The sequence below is a fragment of the Globicephala melas genome, chromosome 4, assembly GCF_963455315.2.
Source record: "Globicephala melas chromosome 4, mGloMel1.2, whole genome shotgun sequence".
Taxonomy (NCBI): domain Eukaryota; kingdom Metazoa; phylum Chordata; class Mammalia; order Artiodactyla; family Delphinidae; genus Globicephala; species Globicephala melas.
Genome location: NC_083317.1, coordinates 74,443,562 through 74,465,243, shown reverse-complemented (window position 1 = coordinate 74,465,243; position 21,682 = coordinate 74,443,562). Strand labels below are relative to the sequence as shown.

General features: G+C 40.1%; 1 pseudogene; it reads right to left on the bottom strand.

Moving 5' to 3' along the window:
- The window catches only part of LOC115857442 (D-aminoacyl-tRNA deacylase 2 pseudogene), a 29,195-nt pseudogene extending 16,551 nt beyond the window's left edge, over window positions 1–12,644 (bottom strand).
- Between the last annotated feature and the right edge of the window lie 9,038 nt (window positions 12,645–21,682).

Genomic DNA, 21,682 nt, shown 5'->3' with positions numbered 1-21,682 from the left:
ATATATGCTTTTTTTCCCATTCCCCAACTTCTGCCTTTTCTTTCTTTCTTCCTCATTATGTTGAAAGAATGAATGCTTTTTAATTGTTAAATTTCACCAAGAATTCTAGGACTTTTCACAGAAACGAGAAAAAATTTTATATCCCCTATTTCCTTTTCTCTACATTTTGCATGATTTAGCCCTATTGTGGAGGAGATAGAGTGAAAAAATTTCTTTAATCATTTATCATTGAAAGATCCTTTGATTAATAGGCTATTCAAATATCAGAAGTGATCACCAGCATCTGACCTAATTCTTGTGTTTTCCAGACAAGGGCGCTGGGTCACAAGGTCAGGGAAGTGAGCTATCCAAGGTAACACGGAGAGTTAGTGGTAGCATTGAGGATCGCCAGGGCATCCCAACAACCAACACGGCCGACTCCTTGTTTATGAGTCATAAAGATACCACCACTTACTGAACACCTATTCTGTTCCAGACATCATTTTATTTAATAGTCACAACAACCTGTGAGATGGAAACTATCCCAGTTTTTGAGGTAAGGAGACAGAGCCCTCATTTTGTGCTAGGTTGGTGCTGTCCAGTAGAACTTTCTACAGTGATGGGAATGTTCTATCTCTGTGCCATCCCATAGAATGGCCACTAGTCACATGTGACTGTTGAGTGATTGAATTAGGGCAACAGTGATTGAATTTTCAGATTGTTCATTGCTGTTAAATAGAAATACTATGGGGCTTCCCTGGTGGCGCAGTGATTGAGAGTCCGCCTGCCGATGCAGGGGACGCGGGTTCGTGCCCTGGTCCGGGAGGATCCCACATGCTGTGGAGCGGCTGGGCCCGTGAGCCATGGCCGCTGAGCCTGCACGTCCGGAGCCTGTGCTACACAACGGGAGAGGCCACAACAGTGAGAGGCTGGCGTACCGCAAAAAAAAAAAAAAAAAAAAATTTATTGGAGTATAGTTGATTTATAATGTTGTACTAGTTTCAGGTGTACAGCAAAGTGATTCAGTTACACATATACATATATTCATTCTTTTTGAGATTATTTTCCCATAGGTTATTATAGAATATTGAGTAGAGTTCCCTGTGCTATCCAGTAGGTCCTTGTTGGTTACTTATTTTATATAGAGTAGTGTGTGTATGTTAATCCCAAGCTTTTAATTTATCCCTCCCCACACATTTCTGCTTTGGTAACTATAAATTTGTTTGTAAATAAAATTTAACTTATTTGGCTAAATACCGAGGAGTGTGATTGCTGGATTGTATAGTAAAATAATGTTTAGCTTTGTAAGAAACTGCCAAACTATCTTCCAAAGTACCTGCACCATTTTGCATTCCCACCAGTAATAAATAAGAGTTCCTGTTGCTCCACATCCTCACCAACGTTTGCTGTTGTCAGTATTTTCAGTTTTCACCATCTGAGTAGATGTAAGATGGTATCTCACTGTTGTTTCAATTTGTAATTCCCTAATGACATATGGTGTTGTGTATCTTACCATATGCTTATTTGCTGTCTGTATATCTTATGTGGTAAGGTGTCTTTTAAGACCTTTGCCCATTTTCCGTTTTTTTTACTTTTAATTTATTTATATTAAAATTTTTTTTTCATATTAGTCAACCATTTTATACACATCAGTGTATACATGTAAATCCCAGTCTCCCAATTCATCACACCACCACCCTCACCCTTGCCGCTTTCCCCGCTTGGTGTCCATACATTTTTTCTCTACTTCTGTGTCTCAATTTCTGCTCTGCAAACCAGTTCATCTGTACCATTTTCTAGGTTCCACATATATGTATTAATATACAATATTTGCTTTTCTCTTTCTGACTTACTTCACTCTGTATGACGGTCTCTAGATCCATCCACGTCTCTACAAATGACCCAATTTCGTTCCTTTTTATGGGTGAGTAATATTCCATTGTATATATGTACCACATCTTCTTTATCCATTTGTCTATCGACGGGCATTTAGGTTGCTTCCATGACCTGGCTATTGTAAATAGTGCTGCAATGAACATTGGGGTGCATGTGTCTTTTTGAATTATGGTTTTCTCTGGATATATGCCCACTAGTTGGATTGCTGGGACATATGGTAATTCTATTTTTAGTTCTTTAAGGAACTTCCATACTGTTCTCCATAGTGGCTGTATCAATTTACATTCCCACCAACAAGAGGGTTCCCTTTTCTCCACACTCTCTCCAGCATTTGTTGTTTGTAGATTTTCTGATGATGCCCATTCTAACTGGTGTGAGGTGATTCCTCATTGCAGCTTCGATTTGCATTTCTCTAATAATTAGTGATGTTGAGCAGCTTTTCATGTGCTTCCTGGCCATCTGTATGTCTTCTTTGGAGAAATGTCTATTTAGGTCTTCTGCCCAAGAAATGGCAGAAGACCTAAATAGGCCTAAATGTCTACTTAGGTCTTTTTGGATTGGGTTGTTTGTTTTTTTAATATTGAGCTGCATGAGCTCTTTATATATTTTGGAGATTATTCCTTTGTCCATTGATTCATTAGCAAATACTTTCTCCCATTCTGAGGGTTGTCTTTTCGTCTTGTTTATGGTTTCCTTTGCTGTGCAAAAGCTTTTAAGTTTCATTAGGTCCCATTTGTTTATTTTTGTTTTTATTTCCATTAGTCTAGGAGGTGGATCAAGAAATATCTTGCTGTGATTTATGTCAGAGTGTTCTTCCTATGTTTTTCTCTAAGAGTTTTATAGTGCCCAGTCTTACATTAAGGTCTCTAATCAACTGTGATTTTATTTTTGTGTATGGTGTTAGGGAGTGTTGTAATTTCATTCTTTTATGTGTAGCTGTCCAGTTTTCCCAACACCGCTTATTGAAGAGACTGTCTTTTCTCCCTTGTGTATCCTTGCTACCTTCGTCATAGATTAGTTGACCATAGGTGCATGGGTTTATCTCTGGGCTTTCTATCCTGTTCCATTGATTTATATTTCTGTTTTTGTGCTAGTACAATATTGTCTTGATTACTGTAGCTTTGTACTATAGCCTGAAGTCAGGGAGTCTGATTCCTCCAGCTCCGTTTTTTTCCCTCAAGGCTGCTTTGGCTATTCGGGGTCTTTTGTGTCTCTTTACAAATTTTAAGATTTTTTTTTCTAGTTCTGTAAAAAATGCCATTGGTAATTTGATAGGGATTGCATTGAATCTGTAGATTGCTTTGGGTAGTATAGTCATTTTCACAATATTGATTTTTCCAATACAAGAACATGGTATATCTCTCCATCTGTTTGTGTCATCTTTAATTTCTTTCATCAGTGTCTTATAGTTTTCTGCATACAGTTCTTTTGTTTCCCTAGGTAAGTTTATTTCTAGGTATTTTATTCTTTTTGTTGTAATGGTAAATGGGGGTGTTTCCTTAATTTCTCTTTCAGATTGTTCATCATTAGTGTATAGGAATGGAAAAGATTTCTGTGCATTAATCTTATATCCTGCAACTTTACCAAATTCATTGATTAGCTCCAGTAGTTTTCTCGTGGCATCTTTAGGATTTTCTATGTATAGTATCATGTCATCTGCAAACAGTGACAGTTTTACTTCTTCTTTTCCAATTTGTATTCCTTTTATTTCTTTTTCTACTCTGATTACTGTGGCTAGCACTTCTATGTTGAATAATAGTGGTGAGAGTGGACATCCTTGTCTTGTTCCTGATCTTAGAAGAAATGGTTTCAGTTTTTCACCATTGAGAATGATGTTTGCTGTGGGTTTGTCATATATGGCCTTTATTATGTTGAGGTAGATTCCCTCTGCCCACTTTCTGGAGAGTTTTTATCATAAATGGGTGTTGAATTTTGTCAAAAGCTTTTTCTGCATCTATTGAGATGATCATATTGTTTTTATTCTTCAGTTTGTTAATATGGTGTGTCACATTGATCGATTTGTGGATATTGAAGAATCCTTGCATCCCTGGGATAAATCCTACTTGATCACGGTGTATGATCCTTTTAATGTGTTGTTGGATTCTGTTTGCTAGTATTTTGTTGAGGATTTTTGCATCTATTTTCAGTGATATTGGTCTTTAATTTTCTTTTATTGTATTATCTTTCTCTGGTTTTGCTATCAGGGTGATGGTGGCCTCATAGAATGAGTTTGGGAGTTTTCCTTCCTCTGCAGTTTTTTGGAAGAGTCTGAGAAGGACGGGTGTTATCTCTTCTCTAAATATTTGATAAAATTTACCTGTGAAGCCCTCTGGTCCTGGACTTTTGTTTGCTGGAAGATTTTTAATCACAGTTTCAATTTCATTACTTGTGATTGGTCTGTTCATATTTTCTATTTCTTCCTGGTTCAGTCTTGGAAGGTTATACCTTTCTAAGAATTTGTCCATTTCTTCCAGGTTGTCCATTTTATTGGCATAGAGTTGACTTGTAGTAGTCTCTAGGATGCTTTGTATTTCTGTGGTGTCTGTTGTAACTTCTCCTTTTTCATTTCTAATTTTATTGATTTGAGTTCTCTCCCTCTTTTTCTTGATGAGCCTGGCTAATGATTGATCAATTTTGTTTATCTTCTCAAAGAACCAGCATTTAGTTTTATTGATCTTTGCTATTGGTTTTTTTTGTTTCTATTTAATTTATTTCTCCTCTGGTCTTTATGATTTCTTTCCTTCTGCTGACTTTGGGTTTTGTTTGTTCTTCTTTCTCTAGTACCTTTAGGTGTAAGGTTAGATTGTTTATTTGAGATTTTTCTTGTTTCTTGAGGTAGGCTTGTATAGCTATTAAACTTCCCTCTTAGAACTGCTTTTCCTGCATCCTATTTGATTTGGATCGTCGTGTTTTCATTGTCATTTGTCTCTAGGTATTTCTTGATTTCCTCTTTGACTTCTTAAATGATCTCTAGGTTATTTAGTAATGTTTTGTTTAGCCTCCATGTGTTTGTGTTTTTAATGTTTTTTTTTCCCTGTAATTGATTTCTAATCTCATAGCGTTGCGGTCAGATAAGATGCTTGGTATGATTTCAATTTTCTTAAATTTACTGAGACTTTATTTGTGACCCAAGAAGTGATCTATCCTGGAGAATGTTCTGTGCACACTTGAGAAGAAAGTGTAATCTGCTGTTTTTGGATGGAATGTCCTATAAATATCCATTAAATCTATCTGGTCTATTGTGTCATTTAAAGCTTGTTTTTCCTTATTAATTTCCTGTTTGGATGATGTGTCTGTTGGTGTAAGTGAGGTGTTAAAGTCCCCCACTATTGTGTTACTGTTGATTTCCTCTTTTATAGCTGTTAGCATTTGCCTTATGTATTGAGGTGTTCCTATGTTGGGTGCATATATATTTATAATTGTTATATCTTCTTCTTGGATTGATTCCTTGATCATATGTAGTGTCCTTCTTTGTCTCTTGTAACATTCTTTTTTAATGTTGAGCCTTCTTTTAATTTATTTATTTTTATTTTTGGCTGTGTTGGGTCTTCGTTTCTGTACAAGGGCTTTCTCTATTTGTGGCAAGCAGGGGCCACTCTTCATCGTGGTGCATGGGTCTCTCACTGTTGTGGCCTCTTTTGTTGCGGAGCACAGGCTCCAGACACACAGGCTCAGTAGTTGTGGCTCATGGGCCTAGTCGCTCCGCGGCATGTGGGATCTTCCCAGACCAGGGCTCGAACCCGTGTCCCCCGCATTAGCAGGCAGACTCTCAACCACTGCACCACCAGGGAAGCCCTCTTGTAACATTCTTTATTTAAAGTCTATTTTATCTGATATGAGAATTGCTACACCAGCTTTCTTTTTATTTCCATTTGCATGGAATATCTTTTTCCATGCCCTCACTTTCAGTCTGAATGTGTCCCTAGGTCTGAAGTGGGTCTCTTGTAGACAACATATATATGGGTCTTGTTTTTGTATCCATTCATCAAGCCTGTGTCTTTTGGTTGGAGCATTTAATCCATTCACTTTTAAGGTAATTATCGATATGTATGTTCCTATGACCATTTTCTTAATTGTTTTGGGTTTGTTTTTGTAGGTCCTTTTCTTCTCTTGTGTTTCCCACTTAGAGAAGATCCTTTAGCATTTGTCGTAGAGCTGGTTTTGTAGTGCTGAATTCTCTTAACTTTTGCTTGTCTGTAAAGCTTTTGATTTCTCCATTGAATCTGAATCAGATCCTTGCTGGGTAGAGTAATCTTGGTTATAGGTTCTTCCCTTTCATCACCTTAAGTATATCATGCCACTTCCTTCTGGCTTGTAGAGTTTCTGCTGAGAAATCAACTGTTAACCTTATGGGAATTCCCTTGTATGTTATTTGTCATTTTTCCCTTGTTGCTTTCAATAATTTTTCTTTTTCTTTTTCTTTTTTTTTTGCCAATTTGATTACTATGTGTCTCCGCATGTTTCTCTTTGGGTTTATCCTGCCTGGTACTCTCTAAGCTTCCTGGACTTGGGTGGCTCTTTCCTTTCCCATGTTAGGGAAGTTTTCAACTATAATCTCTTCAAATATTTTCTCTGGTCCTTTCTCTCTCTCTTCTGTCTCTGGGACCCCTATCATGTGAATGTTGGTATGTTTACTGTTGTACCAGAGGTCTCTTAGGCTGTCTTCATTTCTTTTCATTCTTTTTTCTTTATTCTGTTCTGCAGCAGTGAACCACCATTCTGTCTTCCAGGTCACTTATCTGTTCTTCTGCCTCAGTTATTCTGCTATTGATTCCTTCTATTGTATTTTTCATTTCAGTTATTGTATTGTTCATCTCTGTTTGTTTGTTCTTTAATTCTTGTAGATCTTTGTTAAACATTTCTTCCATCTTCTCGATCTTTGCCTCCATTCTGTTTCCGAGGTCCTGGATCATCTTCACTATCACTATTTTGAATTCTTTTTCTGGAAGGTTGCCTATCTCCACTTCATTTAGTTGTTTTTCTGGGGTTTTATCTTGTTCCTTCATCTGGTACATAGCCCTCTGCCTTTTTATCTTGTCTCTTTCTGTGAATGTGGTTTTTGTTCCACAGGCTGCAGGATTGTAGTTCTTCTTGCTTCTGCTGTCTTCCCTCTGGTGCCTTTTGCCCATTTTTTAAATTGGGTTGTTTCTTTTCTTATTGTTGAGTTTTCAGAATTCTTTTTATATTTTGGATAACAGTCCTTTATCAGATATGTCTTTTGCAATTATTTTCTTCCAGTCTGTGGCTGGGAGTCTTGACAGACTCTTTGCAAAGCAGAAATTTTTAATTTTAGTGAAGTTCAGCATATCAATTGTTTGTTTCATGGACTGTGTCTTTGTTTTGTCTAGAAAGTCTTTGCCGAACTCAAGATCATCTAGAATTCTGCTATGTTATCTTCTAGGAGTTTTATAGTTTTGTCTTTTACATTTAAGTCTCTGATCCATTTTGAGTTAATTTTTGTGAAGAATGTAAAGTCTGTGTCTAGATTCTGGTTTTTTTTTTTTTTGTGTGTGTGGCTGTCCAGTGGTTCCAGTACTATTTGTTGGGGTTTATCTTTTCTCCATTGTGTTGCCTTTGCTTCTTTGTCAAAGATAAGTTGACTCTATTTATGGGGGTCTATTTCTGAGTCTCTATTTTGTTCCATTGATCTATTTGTCTATTCTTTCATCAATTCCATACTGTCTTAATTACTGTAACTTTGTAATAAGTCTTAGGGTAGTGTCAATCCTGATTTTGTTCTTCTCCTTCAATATTATGCAGGCTTTTCTGGGTCTTCTGCCTCTCCATATACACTTCAGAATCAATTTGTTTATATCCACAAAATAACTTCCTGGGACTTTGATTGGGATTGCACTGAATCAAGTTGGGAAGAACTGACATCTTGACAATATTGAGTCTTCCTATCCAGGGACATGAAATATCTCTCCATTTATTTAGTTTTTCTTTGATTTCTTTCATCAGAGTTTTGTAGTTTTCTTCATATATATCTTGTACATATTTTGTTAGATTCATACCATATTTATATTTCATTTTGTGAGGGTGCTAATATGAATGTTATTATGTTTTAAATTTCGAATTCCAAATGTTCACTGCTAGTGTATATAGGAAAGCTATTGACTTTCATATATTAACTTATATCCTGTAATTTTGCTGTTACTGCTTATTGGTTTCAGGAGTTGTTTTTGCTTTAGAGTTTTGTTTTGTTTTGCTTTGTTTTTTGGTCTAGTTTTTTGGATTTCTACATATACAATTATATTGTCTGCTAACAAAGACAGTTTTTTTCTTCCTTCCCAATCTCTATGTTTGTATTTCCAAACAAACATTTTCTTATAAATGATATTCACTTGCTTTGTTATTGTCTTTCTTCTTTCTTTTCCTCCTTTTTTAAAAAGATCTAAAATTTTACTATGAATAAGTGGCAACAAAAAAGTCTTTAACTTCTAACATTTATTTTCAAATCCTTAAACTGCATTTAAATGGTCAAAGTAGCACAAATTTGTGTATAAACCTTTAATAATTAGGAACTAATAAAGGAATCCTTGTTCTAAATGGAAAATCATTTCTTCTTGAAGCTCAGAACTTCCTGACAAGGCTCTCTTCTTCCTCTGAAGTACTCCTTTTTTAGAAATTCCTTTAATAACTATTCTGTTTATAATAAAAGTTCTCAGTTTTTTTTTGTCTGAAAATGTCTTTGTTTTGTTCTTTTTCTTACATAATATTTTAGTTGGGTTTACAGTTCTTGCTTGACAATTATTTTCTTTTAGCACTGTTTTTCTGTTGATTCCAAAAAAATATGTGTTCTGCATATTCCATTAGATCTATTTTCCAGTTCACTAATTCTTTCTTCAGTGTGCCTAATTTCATGTTTAATGTCCTCTTACTTTTTTTCTCATCCATTTAGTTTTTAATTATAAAAATTATATTTTCTTGTGTTCAGAATTCTATTTGGTCTTCTTCCACAAATGCTTGGGCCTTTTTTAGAGTACAGTCGACCCTCAGTATCTGCAGGGGATTTGTTTCAGCTCCGGCTGCAGATGCTAAAATCTGTAGATGTTCAAGTCCCCTGATCAGCCCTCAGTATTTGTGTATTCTGCATCGCACAGTGAAAATCTGGTGATTTTCCTTACTTCCAGGTCAGCTTAGTTCTGAATCTAAAAGTGTGCCTGTTATATTTTATACAGAATATCTATGTGTTCTATTTCAGGAGGAATTTTCAAGCTCTCTAGCTATTTGCCCTAAGTGCCATAGCATGGGCATCTTTCTAAAAGTAGCCACATTTTCACTCATTGTAAAATATCACCTTTTCTTTGAAAAAATGTGTTTTGTGTGTATGGAAAATATCTACTAGGCAACATACTACTGGCATACTACCTATCACCGAAAAGGGCAGCAAATTTGGAATAATTTGTCTTTTTGTAAGAGAAAAAAATGTGCCTCATTTTTAAGTGCCTTGCCATGAGATAACCCGCGGGGTCTTTATTGTTACCATCTGCTATTTAAAATAATTACTAAATTCATCTAATTGTGCACATGTGAACTGCAACCTCTTGTAATAAGCCTAGAGGGAGAGAACAAATGAGGGTTTTTCTGTCTACCTGTTCAAGTTATGTGTATCTCAGTGACATATCTTGGATGAGGACATCATTAATGTTAACAAAATTTAAATTCTATAGGTTATAATCAAATAAAAATATATAGAAGTACTAATATTTTATTTCCCTCCTCCCAGTCGCTAATCTCACCTTCTCTCTGAGGTACAGGTACCAGCCCCCACACGGAAAATATTTTTGGTTGTCACAGTTGGGGTAAGGTACTTCTGGCATCTAGTGGGTGGAGGCCAGGAATTCTGCTAAACACCCTGCAATGCATGGGATAGCCTCTGACAACAAAGAATTATTTGTCAAAAATATGAAAAGTGCTCAGGTTGAGAAACACTGAATTAAAGACCAATTCCTCAGAGTGGCAATTCCAGTGTTTTAATTTAATTCCACACTGTTAGCCTTCACAGTCCTCTGATTCTGATACACTGGGTGATATATGCTTCTCTCAACCAAATAATCCATATGTTGTTCATTTCTGAACTTCCAGTTTTTAACACAGTTCATGGGGTTTGGTGTGTGAATTGTTTTCCAGCTGTAATATTTCTAATTTAGTCTCTACCTCAGAGGTACATGGTTTACCAGGTTTAAGAGAAAGGCACTTTTCCTAATGCTTTACTTCAGGCAATTATTCAGGTAACACTGTTATTCTAAACCATAGAGACTTGTAGGTATTTACTTTTCCTGTGAAAGTGAACTCGGGGTGACTACAATGCAATAGCGATATCTTGTATGGCCACGGGGTTCTGGTTCCTGTGGGATCAGAGGTGGGATGGAGTGAGATGGGGTGAGGGGTACAAGAAGAGAATAAACATGATAGAGTGTGTGTATTAGGGGCAGATTTTAAAAGTTCCATATTTGGGCTGGAGGGCATATGAGGTTCAGATGGCATATGTGAACCTCAGGTTAGCTTGGATAAGCTGGTAAGCAGGGTCCAGGGCAGACAGGTAAGGCAGGAGGCCAAAGAGCGGGAGAAATGGAATACAGACTCCAAACCACTTGTTAAAGAAGGCTTGGAGAAACGTGTGCTAGACATTAGTGGGGAATTCTTCACCTGTTTCTGTTCAAACATGATACACACCCGGCTCAATCAAAGAGTGAGAGGTCCATGGATGGAGTAAAATAAGCCATTGCGGTGAGGCATGTCCTGGATTCCACTGACCTGTGTACCAGGCGGCGTGTTCCTCCCCTTTCTCCCCTCGTGACCTCACCCGGCCCTGAGCCCACCCTGCCTCCAGATGCTGTCTGGCCCATTGGTGACTTTCCACTTCACAGAATGTCCAGATCGGAAGGCCCTTAAACCTCGTGTTTTCCATTTTTGCCCTGTGTTTCATTCCTTTGGAAGAAACCAAGGGAATGGTGGCGTCCGGTTCCCTTTCCAAGTCAGGCTTTTATTTTTGAGGGCAGTCTTCCTTGGTTGAAGAGGCCTGAGAGCAGGCACTATCCTTGATCTCAGAGGCCCAAAAAGGGAAGTGAGTCAGAAGCGTGCCCAGGGCTCGCCAGGCATGGGGAGCATTCAGCTTGTGCCTGGAGGAAGCCAATTCTCAGCCTCAGGGAACAGATACAGAGAAGCTCCTTAAGCCGGAATCAATGTCTTTTCCCACAAGGAGTGAGAAAATAAAATCCATGTTGAATCCTCTGCTAATGAAAAGGAGACAGGACCGCTGGGGTAGAGGCGGCCAGGAAGCATGGGAGGAGGTATTTATCCATTGAACTTTTTCTGCTTATGCAATAGATCTTCATTATCTACACTGTCCTGTGCTTCTCCAGCTCCCCTGGGAGAAGCTTAATTGACATAAACTGCTTAATAAGTGGTGGCTGGTGCCCCCGAAGAGCTGATGGAAGGGGAAGGCTGTGTCTTCTATCTCTCAGTTCAGTGTGTTTCCTTTCTCACAGCTTATCTTTGAGATACTGGCCAGAGTCAGAGAAAAGAGGCAGCTGGCCCCCATAGGCATTTGCTCTGATAGAAGCTGACTCCAGGGTAAGACTGCCAGTCACTTTCCCTCATGAAGGGACACAAGGCATCCATTCTATGTCCTCTTTTGTGCAGATTTCCTCCTTGGGCACTGTCTTGGGCTCCCCACAGGAGTCATGCTTCCCTTTATTTTATTTACCAAACACTTACATATCACTCACAGTGTTCCAGATCATATTCTAGGTGCTTTATAAGCATTAACTTATTTAATCTATAGAAGAGGGTTACAAAGTTAGGTGTTGTTCCTAAGCTCTTCTTAAAGATGAGGAATATGAGACACAGAGGGTAAAGTCTGCCAACCACAAGGAACGTGGTGGCCTCCATGTAACTTCTAATCCCTGCTCTGGGCACAGGCATGGCCTGGTGTCCCTCTGCTCACCATTTAGGTAGAGTCCTACACGCATTCCTCCTTTTCTAGGGGTCCTTCCCATGCTGCTCCCCACTTTCTATTCTGCCCTTTCCACATCTCTCAGCCCTGGAGGACACATCTACATGGTCCTTGCACATACACTTCCATACACTTCCAGCTAATTCACTGTCCAAGAATTTCCTCAAACATCAAGAAGAGGCATTTCTCTCCTAAGGAAATAACCTGAAAAAATGTCAAAGATTTATGCATAGAGATATTATCTCAATGTCATTTGTAAGACTGAAAAATTGGGAACACCCTTACTCTTCAGTAAGAGGGGATTGGTTAACAAAATATGAAGGAGTATCATGCAACCATTAACATGTCCTATTTCAGGAAGATTTTTTGTACGCGGGCCTCTCACCGCTGCGGCCTCTCCCGTTGCGGAGCACGGGCTCCGGATGCACAGGCTCAGCGGCCATGGCTCACGGGCCCAGCCGCTCTGCGGCATGCGGTATCCCCCCGAACCGGGGCACGAACCCGTGTCCCCTGCATCGGCAGGCGGACTCCAAACCACTGCGCCACCAGGGAAGCCCTCAGGAAGATTTTGAAGAGGAAATATATTAATTAATGTTAAGGGGGGACATGGGATCTAAATTATATATATCACAAGTGCTTAGCTATCATCAGTGGTAAATGGGTGGGGGTAAGAATATTTTTTCACTGATATTGTTTAGAATCGCTGTCACATAATGAAAGGCAGGCAGCTTTTAATTTTTTATTGTTTTAAATTTTTTTACAGACAACTTACCTCCTTATGGTACTCCGGGCTGACTGTTGCCACCATGACCACCCCCTTGGTATGTCACTGCTATTTTGGTATGTAATTTTGTCCATCAAATGCCATTGAATTGCTTGCTCAAAGTCTATCTTCCTTACAGAACTTCAAGCACTATGAGGGCATCTCTCCAGTGACTGAAGATGTTGAACCTCCTTTCATGCACTTATTCGCCATTGATATATCTTCTTTTGTGAAATGCTTTTGCCCATTGAAAAAAACAACTGGATTCTTGGTTTTTAAAAAAATTTTTTTTATTCTTAATACAGATTTGTGGAAGTTCTTTATGTGTTCTGGATACAAGTTCTTTGTGGGACATTTTTAAAAATTGAGATATAATTGACATACAACATTCTATTAGTTTCAGGTATACAATATAATGATTTGATATATGCATATATTGTGAAATAATCAGCACAATAAGTCTAGTTAACATCCATCACCATACAGTTTTAATTTTTTTTTCTTGTAATGAGAACTTTTAAGATCTACTCTTGGCCTTCCCTGGTGGCGCAGTGGTTGAGAGTCCGCCTGCTGATGCAGGAGACACGGGTTCGTGCCCCGGTCTGGGAAGATCCCACATGCCGCAGAGCGGCTGGGCGCGTGAGCCATGGCCGCTGAGCCTGTACGTCCGGAGCCTGTGCTCCGCAACGGGAGAGGCCACAATAGTGAGAGGCCTGCGTACCACACACACAAAAAAAGATCTACTCCTTCAGCAACTTTGAAATATACAGTACATTGTTATTAACTATTGTCACCATGCTGTGCATTGTATCCCCAGGACTTATACCTGAAAGTTTGTATCTTTTGACCCCCTTCACCCATTGCAACCACCAAACAGTTCTCTGCATATATGAGTTTGTTTTTATTGTTTGCTTGTTTGTTTCTAGATTCCACGTATAAATGAGATCATCTGGTATTTGTCTTTCTCTTCCTGACTTATTTCATTTAGTGCAATGCCCTCAAGGTCCATCCATGTTGTTGCAAATGGCAGGATGTCCTTTTTTTTAATGGTTGAACAATATTCCATTTTATATATTAATATATATGTGTGTATTTTTTTCTTTATCCATTCATTTGTCAATAGACACTTAGGTTATTTTCATGTCTTGGCTATTGCAAATAATGACGCATTAAACATAAGGGTGCACATATCTTTTCCAGTTAGTGCTTATGTTTCCTTTGGATTAATATGTAGAAGTGGAATTGCTGGATCACATGGTAGTTTTATTTCTAATCTTTTGAAGAACCTCCATACTGTTTTCCATAGAGGCTGTACCTATTGACGCTCCCACAGTGTTCCCTTTTCTCCCCTAGTGAGACATTTTATTATACATATTTTGCCTCGGGCTGTGGCTTGTTTTCCCTTTCCTTAAAAAATTCTTTTAATGAGTAGAAATATTTAATTTTGATAAAGTCCAGTTTATTGATTTTGACATTTCATAGTTAGTACTTTAATGTCATCTTGAAGAAATCTTTGCACACCCTGAACCTCAAAAATAGTCTCCTTTTTCTAGAAGTTTTATAGTTTTAGCTTTTAGATTTAGATATAGGATTTATCTTGAATAACAGTTTGGCCCTCCATATCTGTGCATTCCAAATCCATGAATTCAGTCAACCATAATCAAAAATATTAGAAAAAAAGTTCTAGAAAGTTCCAAAGAGCAAAACTTGAATTTGCCAAGTGCTGGTAACTATTTATACATTGTATTTACAACTATGTGCATGGTATTTACATTGTATTAGGTATATAAGTAACCTAATGATGATTTAAAGTATACAGGAGGATGTGTGTAGGTTCTGTGCACCCTTTTACATAAGGTACTTGAGATTTGGGTACCTGTAGGGGTGAGGGCATCCTGGAACCAATCCCCTGCAGATACCAAGAGACAACCATAATTTTTGTGAGCTGTGTGAGATGGGGTTCAGGGTTCATTTTTTCTAAAGGATGTCCAGTTATTCCAACATTATTTGTTGAAAAGACTTTTCTTTCACCATGAATTTGCCTTGGTGCCTTTGTCAAACATCAGTTGATTGTATATGTCAGGTCCTGTCAGGCCTGTTTCTTTTGCTTTGTGAAAGGAGGGAGTCTGTTTTTTGTTTTGAGGCTAGTTTTAGGCCCTAGTTCTAGGTCATGGCTTTTACTCTTAAGGCATAGACTTTCTGAGGGCTCCAATCAGTCCTCAAGGTACTTTTTAGAAGGTGCGTCCACTCTGCTCGGGCCAGAAGTCCACTGTCTCTCAGGGCTGCAGGACTTCTGGTGTGTCTGTTCAGGTCACAGCCCTGCAGCGTGTGACCTTTGCTAGGCCTCGTGGATTCTTAGTTGTGTATGTGTAGCTCAGTTCTCAGCCACAGACCCCCCAGTCAATCCCCATGCGGACTTCAGGGGTCTGCCTTTTTGTGGAACTCTTTCTTCTCTGATATCCTGTCCCACATAGTCCAGCCTCTTCTGTAGGCTGGAGCTCTGATCTCTGCCTTCTCAGCTCTGAGAGAGCACTACTCAACTTAGGCTCACTCGCCACTGTTGCAGGGGAATCCCCCTGGGCAGAGAGCTGGGGTGAACACGGGAGTCTCCTCATACAGTTCACTTCTCTCCAAAATCAAAGTCTCCAATTGCCTGTTGTTCAGCATCTGAAAACATCTGCCTCATATGTTTTGGCCCTGCTTGTAGTTGTTTAAAGCAGGGAGACAAATAATGTACCAGTTACTCTGTCACAGCCAGAAACCGAAATCCCCATGTGATCTTAATTCTTTGAGAAGGCAGCCTCCTGATGTTGCAGAGGGAAAGGGTCCAAGTCCTCTTAAACTATTGCATATTCTTTAATAAGTCCCCTTAGCTCAAAGCAAGAAGTCATGTGTCACTCAGCCTTGGTTGACTGAGCTATTTAACTGAGATGGTTATGAGGATTAACTAGAAACTGGCCAAAATGTACTTATAAAGAGATAAATGGCTGCTTTATTGCTTAAAAAAAAAATGTCTAGCTGCAAACTCCCAAAAAGGAAGAGGTTCAATATCAAGCAGACTTACTCCTCTAATTTTCTCTCCTACATCTAGGAAATAAATGTGGTGTCAGAGCATATGAAATCATTGTTCCCCTCTATACTCATTACCCTCTGCCAGAATCCCTGCTTCCAGGTTAACAGAAAATTGAGCTCTATCTGAAAGCAATGGGCACTGAATATCCTTGTGAAAATCTATCTCAGGGGCTTCCCTGGTGGCGCAGTGGTTGAGAATCTGCCTGCTAATGCAGGGGATACGGGTTCGAGCCCTGGTCTGGGAGGATCCCACATGCCACGGAGCAACTAGGCCCGTGAGCCACAACTACTGAGCCTGGGCATCTGGAGCCTGTGCGCCACAACAAGAGAGGCCGCGATAGTGAGAGGCCCGAGCACCGTGATGAAGAGTGGCCCCCGCTTGCCACAACTAGAGAAAGCCCTCGCACAGAAACGAAGACCCAACACAGCCAAAATAAATAAATTAATTAATAAACTCCTACCCCCAACATCTTAAAAAAACAAAACAAAACACAAAAACCTATCTCAGCATAAGACGTCACTTCCTCCTTGTCCAGTGGTTAGTCGTACCTATTATGCTTGCCCTTCACTCCCTCTTTTTTACTTCAGAGCCCTTAAAACAGTTTGTAATCACACATATATCTGTGTTGTTTCTTTTTAATCTCTCCTAATTTTTCATCTGCTTTTAATAGATTACAAGCTCCATGGAGGCAAAAACATTGCCTGCAACCCCAGTGTCTAGCAGAATGATTGGTATATAGGACCTAAGGATTGTTTGTTGAATGAATAAATAGAGGAATGAGTCTATAAATGAACACACCCTTTTGGAATAAGACCACAAAGGATACAAATGGAAGGACTTAAAGGATTCAAAGAAAGGACTAGTTCGTAAATAACTTCAGTTTTTTATCTTAGCCACACAAAGACCTCTTAGCCAGAGATAACTGTCAGTAGCTATTGTTTTGCTCGAAACAGAAATTGTTCCTGGAGAGTCCATCAAAAGATGCTGCTACTGAGAGCTGGGGATGAGAGTGTCTGCCCTTTCCACAGGGGCTTTTGTGACACATTGGATTTTGTACCCAGACCACACAACCATAATGGTCCTCCCCGACAGTAGCATGTACCAGATAAAGACGCCTTGTTCTCTATGGGAGGGCTCAGCATGCATGGGTTTTAATACCTCCCAGGGCACTGAAGTTTCCACACCTGGCCCAGAGAACATCTTGCCTTCTCTTGGTTACAGTAGCAGAAGAAACCAAGAACAAAGGCAGAACATTCTTTAATTGAAGGAGCCCAGGACACAGAACACTAGGGACTATTTATCAAAACGTCCCATCTTGTGGGTGGTGAAACTTGATCTAGGGACCAAGATGGGACAAAATGAACCCAAGGTCACCCAGTGAGTAAAGAGCATCATGAGAACTAGCCTCCTCTAGATGACATCTGCCTCTAGTCAGGCTGTTATTGTTTGTTTGTTCCTCCTCTGTCCCCCTCCCCACCCACTCCTGCCAGTATACAAGGCTGCATTTCAGCTTCAGTCACTTACACTCCCAAGTAAGAGGATGATACTTTCTAATCTGGTGTGACTGGAAAAAGTCAGAAAAGAAGCCTTTTTTATTTTGGCAACACACTCCCAGGTCAATGAGACCTTGGTCAAAAGTTCAATGACTATTTAGGATCAGTAAAGCCTGCAATGGGGATCAGGGGAAGATGGAGAGAGAAGCGGCCCAGGAGTTTAAAGGCCTGAACACATGCTACTTCTGACTTGCTGCCGAGCTACAGGTAGTCCTTCCCTTCTCTGCCTCTTAGTTTCACCATATGTGAAATAAGGGAGCTGGAATAGATCATCTCTACCTTTCCATCTTACTTACATCTTATTCTAAACTAGCAGCACACTTGCAGGAAAAGTATACGCCATTTTATAGATTTAGAGAATCTCTATTTCTCTGTATGTTCTCAGAAACAGAAAAGATCCCTTGTTTCTGTGGAACTATGCATACAGAAGCCGAAACTTGCAGACACAGGAAGTCCAGTGAAGGTGGACGTCCTGGATAAGTCTGCAAAGGCTGATGCAGTCACAAAAGCCATCCCGCCAGCCCCACTGTGGATAAAAATAACTTTTCTGCACACCCCCACTCCACTGGGGTTTAGAACATGAGGATTCTACTTCTAGTTTTTCCTCTGACCTGCTGGAAAGTCTAATCAGCTCCCTTTCATGATAGGACGTCATCTACAAGTTCAATAAAGACAGAAAAAAACCACTCATAACTATTATTTTTATCCTAGGATGAGAGTCGTGTTGGATGAGGAAAAAAACCTAAAAACTTCTTTAAAATGTTAAGGGGGGCATAACGTTACCAGCTCAAAGTTTCTATCAAAGACAGTCTTCTATGAAGTCCATTTAAATTTGCACAAATTGTTTTTTTTTTTCTACAATGAGTCTTACAACATCTTTCCCATAAGGAGAAACAGCTATGGCCAATAGAACCATGATGAAACTGATTAGTAACTGTGACCATCACAAAGTTGTCAGCTATTACTACCCTAATTCATCTTACATTTGTATATAACAAGACCTGATGCAGAGGTATTGAATATGCATAACTTAAAATATACAATGCATATGATTATAAAAACAGAAGACCATGTGTGTCCTCGCCAGTGGTCCGTGCTTACAGAGGAACCCGGTGGCTGTCTAACCTCCTCATGAGATGTCACCTAATATGGAGGGAGAGGCAATGAAGAATGCTGCATGTGACTGACATGAAGGAGTTTATAAAAGGCAGGGGAAACATTCTGGGTGTAATTAAGGAAACTGGAAACTAACAAGTTGAGGTCATTAAAAGTGGGGGAAAAAATGGAACAAGACAGCCTTTTTGTCATGTTTGACCATAAAAGCCATGTTTTTGTATAAAGTTGAAATGTCAGTCTTACGTGGAGCTGGGCTTTTCCAAGTGTACTAACTCTCAGAACATATCAATGGGGTGGAGTTGTTCCAGCAGATTCTCAGGATCTTCTCCAGCAGCAGATTCTCAGAGTTGGGTAGAGGTAAGGCAGGGCCTTGACTGCCAAGTGGCTTTTCTCTTGATGACTCTGCCCCCTCCCATGGGGAGCACCGCTGGCCAGCAAGCTCAGTAGGCTAGAGACAAACTGCTGGAGAATCTCAAGAAAGCAGGAGATCCCTGCTCAGGCAGGGGCAGGGAGATGCCTCCGTGGCCTGGTTGGGGAGGGGAGGGCGGGGTGGATCACAAACCCAGAGGGAGGAGAAGCTCTCTGAGTCTAGGCAGTCTGAGCTGGAATAACTAGATCCTGCCCCTCTCATCTACCCAAGGACATTATTCCAGTTATTTTCCTCTCCTGCATCCTCAACTATCCCTTCTCTGTTAGATCATTGTCAACAGCCTAAACAGAAATCATAAGTAGGAGTCCCAAAGCCCCTTGGACTATCGCCCTCTTTCTCTCCTTCCCTGTCCTGCCAAACACCTTAAGAGATTTACCTTCTCACCTTATCACCAAATTCCACTCCTCCAATTCTTGCTTGATCCGCCAGCCAGACTCTCTTCCCACTCACCGTCACCCTATTTCTCTACCCAAACTGCTCTTATCAAGGCCGCCAAGGGTCTCCATGTGGCTTAATCCCATGGCCAAGGCTCACTTCTCATTTTCTTGACCATCAGCATCTCACCCAGGGAGTCATTCCCTCCGCTTGAAATTCATCTTTTACTTTGCTTCCTAGACATCATACTCTCTTGATTTCCTCCTCTTGGACCCTCGACCTCTTCTCAGTATCTCCTGCTCCTTCCTCTTCACAGCCCCAACTGCTCCAGGTCTCCATGTTTGGATCCCTTTTTTGTCTCTATAATTGGCCCCTTGGAAAACTCATTGTTCTTATAGCTTTAAATAATGAGCTTTCAATTTTATATATCCAATGGTATTAGTCTTCCTTTGCTGCTATAATGATACTATAAGCTTGGTATATTAAAATAACACAAATCTATTATCTTGTAACTCTGGAGGTCAGAGTCTGAAATGAGTCTTACTGGGCTAAAAACAAAGTGTCAGCTGAGCTGGTTCCTCCAGATGCTCCTGCGAGAATCTGTTCCTTGCTTCTTCCCACTTGTAGATGCTGCCAGCATTCCTTGTCTTGTGGCCGCATCACTTTGATCTCTGCTTCCACCGTCACATCACTTTCTCCTCTGACTCTTACTTCTTCTGTGTTCCTCTTATACGAACCACTGAGATCACACCTAGATGATCCAGGATAATCTCCCCATCTCAAGATCCTTAACTTAATCACATGTGCAAAGTCCCTTTTCTTGTATAAAGTAACATTCGTGGATTCTGGAGATTAGGATGTGGCCATTATTCCACACCAGCCTAGACTTCTCTCTAACTCCACATTGGGATACCCAACTGCCTATCTGCAAATCTGCTGGGATGTGTAATAGGCATCTTAACACCAGCATAATGGTCAATGAGCAGTTCCTCTTGCAGACTTCCTCATCTCAGTTAATGCCAATCCCATCCTCCTAATTGCCCAGTCCCAAAACTCGGCAGTGCCCCCTAATTTCTCTCTTTTCTTTCCTCACATACCACATCCAATTTCAGCAGCCAATTCTCTTGTCTCTCTCTTTAAATTGTACCAGAATCCTCCCACTTCATACCATGTCCAATGTTATCAGACTGTCTCAACTCACCGTTAATGTTCACCCAGATTATTGCAACACCCTCCTAACTGGCCTCCTAGCTTTTTGCACTGCCCCACCCACTGCAGTCGATTCTCCATACAGTATCCTGAGTGGTCCTGCTAAAACCAAAGTTAGATTATGCTGCTTTTTTTTTCTTTCTCAAAACTCTTCTTCAGTGTCTTCCTATTTTACTAATAATGACCACCAGGCCTTGTGTGACCTGTACCCTCATTAGCCCTCTGGCTTCATCTCCCACCACTCTCTCCTTCACCTACTCTGCCCCAGCTACACTGAACTCCTGGATGTTCCTTGAAAATGCCAAGCATCTTTCTACCTCAGGATCTTTGCACACACTCTTTCCTCTGTCTCCGAGGCTCTTCTCCCAGATGTCCATGTAGCTCACTCTCTCGCATCTTTCAAGTATTTTCTCAAACGTGTTCTCAGTGATGACATTCCTGACCTCCATAGGGAAAAGTTCAGCCCATATCCTCCCCCACCCCAGCTCTCTCTCTCTCCCTTTCCTGCTTTCTTTTGTTCCATCACTTTTTTCTCCTCCAGTCATTGCTATTTCTCAGTCTATTTTACTTACTTGTTTTGTTTGTTGTTTTCCTCTTCTCCTTTTTAAACTATAAATTCTATGAAGGTATCCATTTGTGTCTGCCTTGTTTCCTTTTATAACCAAGAATGGTACTTGGCATATAGTAGAACTCAATACGAATTTGTAGAATGAAGAAAAGAGGGTTTCGCCACATAGGTATCCAGGAGATTAGTGAAATGTGGCATTTACTGCACCTGTTCTTTTATTAATTTAATCACTCAGTGTTTGCCAAGGGTCTGCCCTGAGCCTAGACCTCAAGGAGCTCATAGTCTTTGGGTTCACATACGTGCTGTGATATTGATTGATAATAAATATATATTTGGAGCTCCCAAAACCCTTGGAATTTCCTGTGCGGAAAGTGATAAATGTGTCTTATGTTAATAAGGTGAGTTTTGGAAGGCACCTAAAGATGGGGGCTGGTTGTCTGTGGAGCCAACCGAGTAATTAGAGGGTTGGAACTTTCAGTCTCACCCCCTGATTTCTGGGGAGGGGAGAGGGTCTGGAGATTGAGTTCAATCACCAAAGACCAACAATTTAATCAGTTGTGCCTGTGTAATGAAGTCTCCATAAAACCCAAAAGGACAGGGTTCAGAGAGCTTCTAGGCTGGTGAACCAGAATGCTTCCACATGCTACTGTGTTGGCCCCCAACTCCTTGGAACAGACACTTCTTTGTTGGGGACCTTGCCCTATGTATCTCTTCATCAAGCAATTGATTTGTATCTTTTCATATCCTTTTGTAACAAAC